General features: G+C 44.7%; 1 pseudogene; it reads left to right on the top strand.

The window, feature by feature from the left end:
- The first annotated feature begins 1,305 nt into the window (after positions 1 to 1,305).
- LOC144506057 (uncharacterized) overlaps positions 1,306 to 14,710 on the top strand; it is a 69,240-nt pseudogene continuing 55,835 nt past the window's right edge.

The following is a 14,710-nucleotide window of genomic DNA, read 5'->3' as shown; positions in this document are numbered from 1 at the left end:
CCGGGGATGGTATAGGATTGTCATCTTCCAGAATCATGAGAACACAGGGTTCTGGGAGGGATTGAGGTGCCCTGTTGGATAACTTTACGAACTGTCTCTCCCTCTCTCCAGAGGAACCATGAATGTTGGGATTGAGCCAGCTGAGCTGACAGTTATCCTCATTGTTGCTTTGGTGGCTGACAGATGTTGTCTCCTGCGGCAAGGCTAACACAAGCTGCACCAAAAAAACAGGGGGCCGCTGATCAGGGTCAGGACCCAGCTGCCCATTGGCCCAAGGAGGGGGATAGAAGATGGCGGAGAAAGACTGTACAGGACTCACATATCGAGCTGCCGGACATTGTGTACTGCAAAGACAGTGCGACACCTGTGCCACATCCTCATGGACCTGCCACCTTGTGGGGGAGGAGGATACCTGCTCCCAGTGCCGGTGAAGTTACGGCAGCCCTGAACTTCTACGTCATTCCAGGGCTTGAGGGTGGGGATTTGTGTGGCATCTCCCGGCCATCAGCCTGCAAGTGCATCCAGGAGGTCACGGATATTCTGTATGCCCAGGCATTCCACTGCATCCATTTTGACTTGGGCCAGGCCCAATAAGATGCTGGGCTGCAGGCTTTGTCACCATCACTGGTATTCCTCAGGTGCAGGGGTCTATAGGTGGCATGCATGTTGCTTTGTGAACCCTGTGGCATCAGGGAGTGCCCTTCATCAACCGCAAGGGGTCCACATTGTGTGCGAGCACCTCTTCAATGTCCTGCAGGTGTGTGCACGCTACCTGGGAGTGTGCATGACAGCTATATCCTGGGGCACTTGGATATCCCTGGGGTCTTTGAGGACCAGTCCAGGCTGCCGGGATGGCATGTGGGTAACATGCCAACAACGGGCTACCTGCTGAGGTCATGGCTGCTGACATCAATGTGGAGGCCTGAGACCAAGATGGAGAACCGTCACAATGAGGCCCACACTGTCATTCGATCCGTCGGAGCTCCATGAAACCATTATTGATTGTCAGAAAAATCCATCTGGTTCATTAATGTCCTTTAGGGAAGGAAATCTGCCGTCCTTCCCTGGTCTGGCCTACATGTGACTCCAGAGCCACAGCAATGTTGTTGACTCTCAACTGCCCTCTAAACAAGGGCAATTAGGGATGGGCAATAAATGCTGGCCAGCCAGCAATGCCCATGTCCCACGAATGAATAAAATAAAAATTGACCATGCCTTGGACCCTGCCACCCATGGATACCAATTCTCGCCCCAGACATTTCACTGCGGTCGCCACCCTTGTAGTGTTGGCCTGGATGCCATGCAATGCCAGCACCACCTCCTGCGCCTGAAAGCCGTGGGACTCCTCCAAGCGGCCTTGTAGTTGCCAGAATGTTGCGGACACCCCCTCTTGCAGTCCCCAGCTCTGCCTTTACATCTCCAGGAACTTTGGGAGAACGTTTGCTAGTGACTCGGCATCTGGCTGTGGGCCAGCTGTTTCCTGGGATCCAGCCTGCCGATCCCTTGCATGTTCCCACCTCCACCTGCTATGCATCAGCAGCTGCATGGTGGTCACCGGAAAGTGATCCTGAAGCCTGTCTGGTAATTCCATCCAGCGAGGTGTGCATCTCTGTGCTGGTGGATGGTGCGGGTGATGCCAGGTCGGTGGGGGGGGGGCATTGACCCCTGAGGGCCTGGCCTCATCAGGCGTTGCTCCTGCAAGACAAAACACATGGTTCAGTGCAAGGGACGGTCAAGTGTCTGGGCAACTTGGAACTTACCGGAGGCAGATCATATGGATGAATGTTCTGTGGATCCTCACTTCTGTGGCCCAGGCTGGCCTCATAGGCACTCCACTGAGAGTTCCATCACGTGCTCCTCATAGGTGGTAAGGAGATGCATCGGGAATTGTCCCACTATCTTCTCTTGCTCTCTTCTATTATGAGCTGTCTTCTCCTCTGGGGACAAAAGGGAATGATTGACAGCCTTATGGCTGGCAGCCGGGGCCAGGGTGTGGGGGTGACAGGTGGCAAATGTCAGCACTGTGCCTTGGCAGGTAGGGGTTGTGATGGGGGTGTCAGAGGGATTTGAGGACTATGCTGGGATGTTCAGTGCTGGAAGGCCACGGGGTGTGAGGAAGTGGATTGATGTGAACATACTGGGTGTGACAGACGGGACTGCTGACAGAATGTGACAGATTTACACTCACCCTTATGCTCGAATGAGGTCATTCATTTTCTTCCTTTTTAATTTTAACCCCAAGTAAGTAAATAATTAGCCATAGCCCACAAAAGAGCTCTCACTCTTCAAATGGGAGAGACAATAGGTTATATCTGGCTCAAAGGGCACTGCTGTATAAATGTGGGGCAAGGCAAGGACACAGACCTCCAAAGACTATCACATTCTGTATGGACCCTGCACTTCTTATACTTTCTTTAGGCCTTCTACAATATTGAGCTTTTGGCATCGAGAATCAGCTTTGATTTCTTTTTCCTTATCCTATTCTTTATACTATATTAGGTTGGCACGGTGGTACAGTGGTTAGCACTGCTGCCTCGCAGCACCGGAGACCGAGGATCAACTCCCACTTGGATCATTGTCTGTGCGGAGTCTGCACATTCTTTCCATGTCTGCGTGGGTTTCCTCCGAGCACTCCGGTTTCCTCCCACAATCCAAAAGACATGCTGGTTAGGTGCATTGGCCATGCTAAAATTCTCCCTCAGTGTACCCAAACAAGTGCCAGAGTGTGGCAACTAGGGGATTTTCACAGTAACTGCATTGCAGTGTTAATGTAAGTCTACTTACGACAATAAATAAATAAACACACTCTTTGATATCCATTAGGTTTTGGAGTTGTGGTGTTTGTGGGAGAGATGGGGTGGCGGTGGAGGGGAAGTGTGCTCGGAGGGAACTTTCTGGGAACATACCTGTTAAGAACCCTTTCTATTTCCCAGTGAATGCTGTTGTCATTGATTTACCTTTAACTAACTGTTTCTAGTGCACTTTTGCCAAATCACACCTCAGCAAAGTAACATTGGCCTTTCCCAATTTAAAACTTTAACTCCTGCTCTGTCATTGTCTTTTTTCATAACTTTGTTAAACTTAACTGAATTATTATAATCACTGACAACAAAATGTTCCCCCAATGACATCGCTTCCATCTGGTCACACCAGATACGCCTCCAGCTAGCGGAAAGCTGGTGGATGAGTGTAACAGAGGAAGGAAACTCGGACATAGTGGAAGTGAATGTATAACGCACTTGTGCTGGAGTTTGTTTGCTCTTTTTCACCAAGTATTTGTTTCATATTCGAATTACACATGTCTCTGGGTGCAAATGCACAAGAAGTTTTACCCCTTAGTCTTCAACTCTGTATTATATCGATGTTGTCACGAATAAGGAAATAATGACACATTCAAAATAGATATGAATGGAACTGACATTTCAATTTGTTTCCCACATTCTTAACAATTTTTTTTTAGAAACATGCAGTGACCTGTCAGAGAATAAGGCATGTAGGGCTTTGCAGCACATAAAAATTAGCTTGGTGCTAATTTGGACATCTTAAATCAAAAGCATGTTTTTTTCTAGACTCTCAGTTTGAAACCGTAGGATGACTAATCATCACATGTATTTTGTTATTGTGGGCTAAGGGAGAGAGGACCAATTTGAGACATGAAGCCATCAGTACCATTATCTCTAATTCCTTTCAAGACGCATCTAGTCATGCATGCAAGGGACACCTTGATCCTTGTTAAAGTACCAAATATAATGATGATTTATTGTTTTTGAGTATTAAGCTTTGTTAGGTTACAGTTCAGTATTAAGTCTGCTACACTGCAGTTTTATACCACTCTTATTAGGAGTGGTAAAGAGAATGGCCCCGGAATTCATGATCAGCGGCAAGGCAAAAGTTCTCACGATTAATCTTGCATAAAAGATAAAGTTACCCAATGTATTCCTTTGGGTGAGAATTTCAGCGGTGATTTGGAAGCAGCTTTAGGGTTGACATAAGGCCAGTTAAGTCCTGGATTGTAGTGTAACCCCACTGGCAGAAGCAGAAGACACTCCACAACTAAAAAGTGGTTGAGTGCTGCTTACTGATCTTGTAGACTTCTAAAACCATTTAAGTAGCCGCTGGAAAAATGTGAAAGCTTCGAAATAACTTAACAAACTCATGAAAACTTTAAAGAGACTTGCACAAAAACAGAAAATGCTGGAAAATCTCAGTGGGTCTGACCGTATCTGTGAGGAGAGAATAGAACCAACATTTCAAGAGCTCTGACAAGGCTCATCTAGACTCAAAACGTTGGCTCTATTCTCTCCCCATAGATGCTGTCAGACCTGCTGAGATTTTCCAGCATTTTCTGTTTTTGTTTCAGATTCCAGCATCTGCAGTATTTTGCTTTTAAAAAAACTGAGTCCATTTAAAATAAATGGGAAAGAACATTGAACCGTGTTCAAAAATTGAGCTAAGTAAAATTAGTAGTTTTTTAAAAAGGACGCAGACTAATTAAATGTCCCTGAAAATCATTTATTTTTATTCATTCGTGGGATATGAGTGTCGCTGGCTGGCCAGCATTTATTGTCCATCCCCAGCTACTCTTGTGCAGAGGGCAGTTGAGAGTCAACTACATTTACTCACAGAAAAGAAGATAACAGAGCAAAAAGCAGAAAAGAGAAAGAGGTGTTATAACGCAATCCTCCATGAGGTGGGTGCGAAGGATTAGTAACTCATTGTTGACAATAAGTGCATGGTATCTGGAAAGTTTAGCATGTGTGCATGGCAGTTTGACTGCTAACAGCAACGTTCCAAAGACTGTGGAACAATGTCACAAGAAACTGAATGATCATAGAATCATAGAATCTACAGTGCAAAAGAAGGCCATTCGGCCCATCGAGTTTGCACTGACCACAATCCCACCAAGGCCCTATCCCCATAACCCCATGCATTTACCTTTGCTAGTCCCCCTGATTTATGTGATCTGCCAGGGTTCGTACAGTTGAGGAAGTTTCAATTTGGATTTCTTAAAAATGCCACTGAAGCAAAAATATTGTTTGTGAGTGAAATGTTCAGAGTTAAGTGAAATCAAGTGGTTGTAAAATTCAGTTGCCATTGGAGACAGAGCTCACTAAGTGGTTGCAAAAATCTATCTGTACTCCATAGAACTGAGATGTGAAATTGCTTTCGGAGAATCATATCCTATCCCCAAATCACCCAACAAGTCTTACCCAAACCAACAAGGAAGCACAAAGTAATATTTATTTTTGCATGCCTCTTTGCAGCAAGGTGGCCCATGATGCCCTGGAGTTTTTGTTGACGGGGCTGGTATGGCCTTTGTAAAACAAACTTAATAAGTATGAAGCGAAGGCCCGAAAGCTGTTCAGTTTTCACTAATACTTCAGTGTACAGTGTCCAATCAGACACTGGGATGAGAAAAGGTGTCACCAACTAAATTTTTAAATCATGCGGTATGCCAAATTAACACTCTTCCTTATTGCACTTTGTTTCTTACCGCTGTCTTTGGACACACTGGCTGTACGTGGTGGAGAGTCAACAGCAGCAGAGGGGCATGGAAAAAGAAAGAGAGATATTAATTGAGCTTGCATGAAGAATGGGATTAGCATCCAGATGAGCAGTAAAGTATCCACCCTGAGCAGGAGGGCAGGGGATTTGATGTTGTCATCTCTGTCCTCACATATTGCACCATTTTAACATGACAGAAGTTTGAAAATTAACAAGTTTAACTCAAATTGTATTAAAATGTTTGACTAAGCACATAAAACAATGTCTAGCTCAAAGGTTTGCGATGCGTATTTGCTCAAAATACTTTGTCACTTATTTCACTCCCTCCTTGATTGCTCTTCTGCCTGTTTTCCTGGGGAAAGGAGGGGGATTTTGCCACTTTCATAAATGTCCATCCTGCAGACATGATTGTGCCACAAAAGGACAAAATGGAGAATCCCAATGTGGATGCAGGAGGCCATATGGCAGCTGATGGCTGAGACATCTGGACATTAAGATAACAAAATCTGTGCCGGGGCAATGTCAGGGGCGGACACTAGTGGGAGGCTCATGGCAGGGGAGGTAGTGGGTGGAGGGGGGGGGGGGGCGCGGGGGGAGCAGAGCATTTGAGAGCATGCACTGAAGGAGGAAAGAAATGCTGGTACTAACCTGAAGGGAGGGAGACAGTGACGCCGGAGGGGATAGGAGATTGATATGGGGGGAGGTGAGAAGGCGATGTCAGCAATGACCAGTCAGGGGTGTGGTGGGGGGGGGGAGCGGGGGGAGATGTCGGCAACAGTGGGAAGTGGGAGAGAGATGGAGTAATGATTGGGGTGGGGGGGGGAGGGGGGGGAGGGAGATTCTGTCAATGACTGTGGGAGGTTGGGGGGAGCGGGATGGTGGGGGGGGGGGGGGGGGGGGGCGCCAGGGGGGTGTCTTCTGATACCCACACAGCAATCTCCAGACAATGATAGAGAGATATATTTTCTGGCAGATCCCAATATCCAATCTCCAGAGAGAGAAAGAGCTACTTCTCTCTAAAGACACCAAGTAGCAACTGAGCTTGTTTTCTTCCTGTGAGCTTAGCCCCACCCAATCACATGACTTTTTCTATCAACCAACCTAATCCAGGCCCACTCTGAAAAACCCCAGGGGAAAACACAAAAATAACAACACTGCATTACACTAAAAAAAACTCCAAATTAAAACAAATATTCCAGCAATTAGGACCAATTATGCTTTTGCAGCATCAGCATGTAGGCTGCCGGTTATAGACAACGTAAGAGTTTTAACAACACCAGGTTAAAGTCCAACAAGTTTATTTGGTAGCAAATGCCATTAGCTTTCGGAGCGCTGCTCCTTCATCAGATGGAGTGGATATCTGCTCTCAAACAGGGCACAGAGACACAAAATCAAGTTACAGAATACTGATTAGAATGCGAATCTCTACAACCAACCAGGTCTTAAAGATACAGACAATGTGAGTGGAGGGAGCATTAAGCACAGGTTAAAGAGATGCGTATTGTCTCCAGACAGAACAGCCAGTGAGATTCTGCAAGTCCAGGAGGCAAGCTGTGGGGGTTACTGATAGTGTGACATAAAGCAATGAGAGATTTTTTGCAAAAGCCACTGCAAGGGTGGGATTTTCCAGCCCTTTCCACTGGCAGGATCTTCCAATGCCACCAAAAGTGACCCCCCCACCGTGGGTTCCTCAGAGGCAGGGTGTATGAGGCCGGTTTAGGCCATCCTCATGTGTGCGGAACTTGGCTATCAGTTTCTGCTCAGTGACTCTGCGCTGTCATGTGTCGTGAAGGTCGCTTTGGAGAGCAGCACTTATACATGGCACTAATTGCAAAAAAAGTCCTGCACAAGAAAAATGACACAAATGCATTTCTTAAAGGTACAGTATGGTCACAGTGTAATGTGCATGAGTGAGAACTCTCCTCGATTTTTAGAATTCTTTTCATCTCCCCATATTTCCCAAGACCTGGCTCTCGTGCTAGTGTATACTGGGTGAGGTGTGAGTGGTGTGGGAAATATGAGATGACATGTGGATATGAGAAGATATAGGGGCTGAGTTCAGAGTGAAAGGTGAAGACAAGAGAACCTAACAGCCTTTTACAAAACTGGGTGGTAAAACCAAGACAGGCCTTCTAACCAGCCCGTCTCAGTATGTGCCAGCCTCCAAACTATCTACAGAGGTGACAGCAACCCTGACTTGATTACATGCCCCCCACCACCACTCATAGAATCCCTACAGTGCAAAAGGAGGCCATTCCACCCAACGAGCCTGCACTGACAACAATCCCACCTAGGTCCTATCCCTGTAACCCCCATATATTTACCCCTCTATTCCCTCTTACCTACACATCCTGGGGCAATTTAGAATGGCCAATGCATCTCACCCGCACATCTTTGGACCGTGGGAGGAAACCGGAGCACCCAGAGGAAACCCACGCAAACACGGGGTGAACGTGCTAACTCCACACAGACAGTGACCCAAGCTGGGAATCAAACCCAGGTCCCTGGAGCTGTGAGGCAGCAGTACTCACCACTGTGCCAGTCAACCTCCCCCCACTGCCCAAAATCAAGCAAAAATCATGTTTGCAACATTATTTCCACAGAGACAAGAAATTGGACTTGCAGGGGTTGTTTCCAGGGAGATGGGTCTGTTGAGTCAGGAAATGTCCTAACTCAAGCTTTCCATTTCATGGCAAAAGTTCAACCGTTCATCTCCACCTGATTGAGAAATGTTTTGAACTCTTATTCATTAAAGTTATGAGACCTGTTCTGCTGATATGCCATGCGCACTGTCATCTTCTTTTCTGTATGAGGTTAATAAGTAAATAAGTGCTTTTCAACAGAACTGCTTTACTAAGCTCCTCTTTTTAAAGACTCAATCTCCATTTATTTATTTTTAATTTTTAAATGCTTTTAAAGGATTATAAATTATAACAAAAGATATTAAAGTTTTAAAAAATTGTAAGATCTTTTAAAATTCTACAAAATTCTTTTTAAGTTCTATGAATGTTTCAGAAGTGTTTGAAGTATTTTAAAATCATTATAAAACACACTCTGCCAGTCAGCTGAAGACTGAGCTTAAGTGGAGTGTTTTCACCTCACGACATCGTCAGGGAACATAGGTTTGCCTGGAATGAGCTACTCTGAAGGGATTCGCTGTTCCTTCCATTGGCAGCCAGAAGTTATAAAATCTCACGACCGCCAATGGATTATGTGAGTGCAAATCTTTCAGCAAGGTTAGTGGGGAATTACATTGCTTTGCAGTTGACCATAAATTCAAGGTCATATTAACACTCAGACTTTGCAGTTTGGCATCACAAACAACCATGACATTCAATAAATGAAACCCCTTCTTCTTAATGAATATAACAAGACTACAATCCAGTGTCTTCAATGGGATACGTATTCCAGTAATGACACTTTGGGGCAAACAGCAATCTTGTACACTGCGATTAGATCCCCCTACCTCAGCTGTTTTGGAGACATGTCAAACTCCAAGAAGTCAGAAGCCCTGTGAAAATGGTATCTGTGACCTGGTAAATTCAGGCCCTCGTACAATTCTGTGGTGCTACACGTCACCAGTGTCTGACTGAAATGACGCACCCACCTGTATTAAAATTCAGTGCTTTGGTTATCTTCATTGCCTCTGACGAGGCTGTGCTGGATCTAATACATGGTTTGAGGTCTTCCCATACCATATTGCAGAAGTGGCCGATTAACTCCTTTCTAAAACTGAGTGGAATTTTCATCTGAAGACTTCTGCGAGGGTGATTGAGTTGATGCACTGGACCTGTCAAAGGAAGGATTCCTAATTAAAGGGACCCTAGTATGGGTTACAATGGCCTATTTCTGTTCATATGTCTAATGGTCTTAATAGAGCATGGATTTTCAAAGCTGCAGCAACCACAGGAATAAAGAAAGTGATGCTGGGTTTCTGACCTGAGGTGAACCTAAGGGATTTAAATCCCTCCACGCACCTAAATCCACCTCCACTTTCCTGTCAAAGTTCTCCACATAGTCATGTAGTTCCTTAACTCTCAAAAGACAACCTCTCTTTGTACACTCTCTAGGATGAGTGAAAGTACTTCCTGATCAACCCACAGACATGGTTTACCCCTCTATTGGGCTGTTATTATGCAAAAAACCTATATGAAACTAGGGCCATGAGTGGAAAATGAATGTTTCTCCCTCACAGACTTAATGTTTAGGATGTTGCAGTACTATTAAAACATAGTTTATATAATTTGCTGTCATTTATACAATGCTCTGTGCATGAAAACAGAATTTTAACATGTCATCTAATTTAATCATCTATAAAGTCACATAAACCTTACTTAAAAGTCGTAAACATTTTTTTAAGTCTGATCAATCTTGTTAAAAAGTCAACTACATGAATATGTTTAAAAAGTCAGATAAAGCTTATTAGAAAGTCATGTGTATTAAAACATCTGAAAATCAAATATATTTTGCTAAAATGTCATGTATGTTTAAATGCTTTTTTAAAAATAAGAGCAATCTTGATTTTAAAAGTTAACATTAACAAATTTAAAATGTCGAATAAATCTTGTTAAAAAGTCATATACATTAAAACAGTTAAAAGGCCAGATAAATCGTGCTAAAAAGCACTATTCCTTTAAATTCATTTAAAAGTCATATCAATTTTGTTAACAAGCCATTTACATTAATATTTAAAAAGCCAGATAAATCTTCTTAAATCCAATTGAACATTTAAAATCTCTGATGATAAACTGTGTTAAAAAGTTATAAGCAATTACCATTCAAAAGTAGATGCCATTATTTGTTTATTTACACTGAAACACAAACAAATTACAACCCCAAAATTTGTAAAATTGTACTTCTGGATCTCAATCAGGCAGTATGGTGATTTATCATCCACTATCCAACCATCTTCAGGCAATGACCATCTCCAACAAGAGTGGATCTAACCATTGCCCAAAGCTGAATCCCCCTGTATCAACATCCTGGGGTTACCACTGACCAGAAACTGAACTGGACCAGCCACATAAATACTGTGGTTACCAGAAAGCTAGGAATCGTACAGCAAGTAATTCACCTCATGACTCCCAAAGCCTATCCACCATCTACAAGGCACAAGTCAGGAGTGGATGGAATACCCTCCACTTGCCTGGATGAATGCAGCTCCCACAACATTCAAGAAGCTTGACATCTTCCAGGACAAAGCAGCCCACAAACATTCAGTCCCTCCACCACCGACAAACAGAGGCGCTGTGCACTATCTACAAGATGCACTCACTAAGATTCCTCAGGCATCACCTTCCAAACACTCAACCACTACTATCAAGAATGACAAGAGCAGCAGACACCTTGGAACACCACCACCTGGAGGACCCCCTCCAAGTCACTCACTATCCTGACCTGGAAATATATCACTGTTCCTTCACTGTATCTGGGTTAAAATCCTGGAACTCCTTCCCTAACAGCACTGCGGGTGTCCCTACACATCAGGGATTGCAGCAGTTTGAGAAAGTTGCTCACCACCACCCTATCAAGGGCAACTAGGGATGGGCAATAAATGCTCGCCTAACCAGCGATGCCTAAATTCCATGAATAATAAAAGCTAGAAAATCAGGTATGCTCAGTTAGGGGCATTCCGACACTTGGACTCTGCCCTGGTGTTGCTGCAGTTTCCTGATTTCAGGTCCTTGCCAAACTGCTCACAAAACAAGTGCAGACAAGCACATCAGACCATTAATGTGCTGTGCATCTTGTAAAGGCTAAGGAGCTTTGTGAATTTCATACCTTTCAGCTAATTAGTTTACAATATTCAGATGTGGTCTGATTGAGAGAATAAATATATCTGCTTCTCTGTTTAAAATATCAGGGAAAAGTCTCAGATAAGTCAGATGGTTCTAGAGGAAACTTCCAAACATTGAGGCTAAGCACAGTTCAGACTTCAGCAGCATATTTCTGACAGTAGTAATACTAGGACAAAGGTAATGAAGAACGGAAAGCTACATCAAAGTACATTTTAACATAAGTTTCCATATATCTACCCTTTGAAAATTATTTTTTATATATCCGCTGGCTAATGGTGGCTCATGTTCAGCAGAATATGATAATATAGGTACCTCTCCCTGGACATCACAGGTCAGAAAGTGACACGTGAGACCAACAGATGCAGCTGATTGGTGAGTGTGCCCTGGTGTGTATTTCCAAACCATATTAAATTGAAATTCGTTGTTTAGGCAAGGGTAGGGAATTATTTCTTTTTTTTTTCATTATAAAGTTTGTAAATTTAAAGGGTTTATTCATGGCAGGAGAGCTCAAAGCTGTGGTTTGCTCTTCTTGCTCCATGTGGGAGGCTGGGCACATTTCCAGTGCCTGGGGCCGGCAGATGTGCAGGAAGTGTGTCCAGCTCCAGCTCCTGGAAGCTCGGGTTTCAGAGCTAGAACAGCAGCTGGGGACATTGTGGAGCATCCGCGAGTCTGAGGACATTGCGGTTAGCACATTTAGGGAGGTGGTCACACCACAGCTGAAGGGACTTGAGGGAAGGAAGGGAATGGGTGACCACTGGGCAGTAGGCAGATAGTTCAGAAGTCCCCTGAGATGTCGCTTGCTAATCGGTATTCCATTTTCAAGGCTGATGAGGTTGTTGGTTCCTCCAGGGAGTGCAGGCAGAGCCAAGCTTCTGGCACCACAAGCAGCCTGTCTGTACAGGAAGGGGGGAAGAGAGGCAGGGCAATAGTAATAGGGGATTCTATAGTCAGGGTACAGATAGGCGCTACTGTGGCCGTCAATGTGACTCCAGGATGGTATATTGCCTCCCTGGTGCTAGGGTCCGGGATGTCACTGAACAGCTGCAGGGCATTCTGAAGAGGGAGGGGGATAAGGCAGAGGTCATGGTATATGTTGGTGCCAATGGCATAGATAGAAAGAGGGATGAGGTCTTGCATCAAGAATTCAGGGAGTTAGGCAGTAGACTAAAAAGCAAAACCTCTTGGATTTGTAATCTCAGGATTACTCCCAGTGTCACGTGTTAGCGAGCACAGAAATAGGAGGATAGTGCAGATGAATGCATGGCTTAAGAGTTGGTGCAAGATGGAGGGTTTTAGATCCTGGATCACTGATACCATTTCTGGGGAAGGTGGGACCTGTACAAGTGGGAGATTCTACATCTGAACCAGAATGGGACTAACATTCTTGTCGGACGTTTTGATAGTGCTGTTGGGAGGAGTTTAAACTAATTTGGTAGGGAGAGGGGACACAGACTGTTCGCAGAATAAGGGCCCAGAATCACATAGCAAAATAGACAAGTCAGAGGGAATGCAGCTGTATTAGATTTCAAGGGAGTAAGGCCAGGCTGGATGGCCTCTATTTCAATGCCAGGAGTATTGCAGGTTAAACGGATGGGTTGAGGGCAATGATTGACACGTGGAAGTGTGATATAGTAGCCGTCACAAAGACATGGTTGAAAGGAGGACAGGATTGGCAACTCAACATTCCGGAGTTTAGGGTCTTCAGGCAAGACGGGGAGGAGGTAAAAGAAGAGGAGGCATGGCATTATTAGTTAAGGACTCAGTTACTGCACTAAGGAGAGATGATATCTTGCAGGGGGCATCAAATTAAGCTTTGTGGGTAAAGCTTAGGAATAAAAAAAGGGGCAGCCACATTGTTAGGTGTTTATTACAGACCCCCAGATAGTCAGAGGGATATTGAGGAGCAAATATGTGCTCAGTTTGTGAAGGTGCGTAAAAACAATAAAATAGGGTTATTGTATTCGGTGATTTCAACTTTCCCAACATTAACTGGGATATACATAGTGTTAAGGGCTTAGATGGAGTAGATTTCTTGAAATGTGTACAGGAAAACTTTTAAAATCAATATGTGGGAGGGTCAAACAAGGGAGGGAGCTGTGCTGGATCTGATTCTGAGGAATGAATGATGTGGAGATGCCGGCGTTGGACTGGGGTAAACACAGTAATTCCCACTCACAAACAGAATTCCCACTCGCCTGAAGAAGGGGCTTGGAGCTCCGAAAGCTTGTGTGGCTTTTGCTACCAAATAAACCTGTTGGACTTTAACCTGGTGTTGTTAAACATCTTTCTGAGGAATGCAGCCAGACAAGTGGTTGAGGTGGTGGGGGGAGCATTTTAGTGATAGTGATCACAACATGGTACAATTTAAGCTTGTTATGGACAAGGAAATAGACAAGCTGCAAAAAAAAAGTTTTGGGTTGGGGGAGAGCGGATTTTAGTAAAATAGGGCAGGATCTGGCCAAGGTAGACTGGGAATAGCTACTAATGGCAAAATCTACAAAAGAGCAGTGGAGGGCATTCAAAAAGGAAATGGGGAGGATGTAAGCCCAGCATGCTCCCTCTAGGATGATAGGTAGGAATAAAAAGCCCAGAGAACCATGGGTGGGCAGAGATATTCAGGATACAATGAGAAGGAAAAGAAAAGCTTTTAAAAAGTACAAGGGGACCAAATCAGTGGAGGCATTAGTGAGGTATAGAAAGTGGGCGGCACGGTAGCACAGTGGTTAGCACTGCTGCTTCACAGCTCCAGGGTCCCGGGTTCGATTCCCGGCTCGGGTCACTGTCTGTGTGGAGTTTGCACATTCTCCTCGTGTCTGCGTGGGTTTACTCCGGGTGCTCCGGTTTCCTCCCACAGTCCAAAGATGTGCGGGTTAGGTTGATTGGCCAGGTTAAAAATTGCCCCTTAGAGTCCTGGGATGCGTAGGTTAGAGGGATTAGCGGGTAAATATGTGGGGGTAGGGCCTGGGTGGGATTGTGGTCGGTGCAGACTCGATGGGCCGAATGGCCTCCTTCTGCACTGTAGGGTTTCTATGATTTCGAAGTGCAGGTTGGGGCTTAAGGAAGCAATTAGAAATGCAAAGAGGGGATATGAGAAAGCTCTGGCTGATAAAAGTAGGGAAAATCCCAAGATATTCTATAAGTATATCAACGGGAAGAGGATAACCAGGGAAAGAGTAGGTGCCGTTAGGGACCAAGGGGCAATCTATGGGTGAAGCCAGAGGACATTGGGAGAGTGTTGAATTAATACTTCATATCTGTCTTCACAAAAGAGAATGATATCGATGGTATGGAATTCAGGGAGAGAGACTGTGAGGTTCTTGAGCAAATTGACATTGGGAAGGACAAGGTATTGGAAGTGTTGGCAGTCTTAAAAGTGGATAAATCTCCAGGCCCAGATGAATTGTGCC

Source organism: Mustelus asterias, chromosome 17, assembly GCF_964213995.1.
Source record: "Mustelus asterias chromosome 17, sMusAst1.hap1.1, whole genome shotgun sequence".
NCBI lineage: Eukaryota > Metazoa > Chordata > Chondrichthyes > Carcharhiniformes > Triakidae > Mustelus > Mustelus asterias.
Note: the sequence above shows the minus strand (reverse complement) of the source record. Positions and strands in the feature narration are given on the sequence as shown.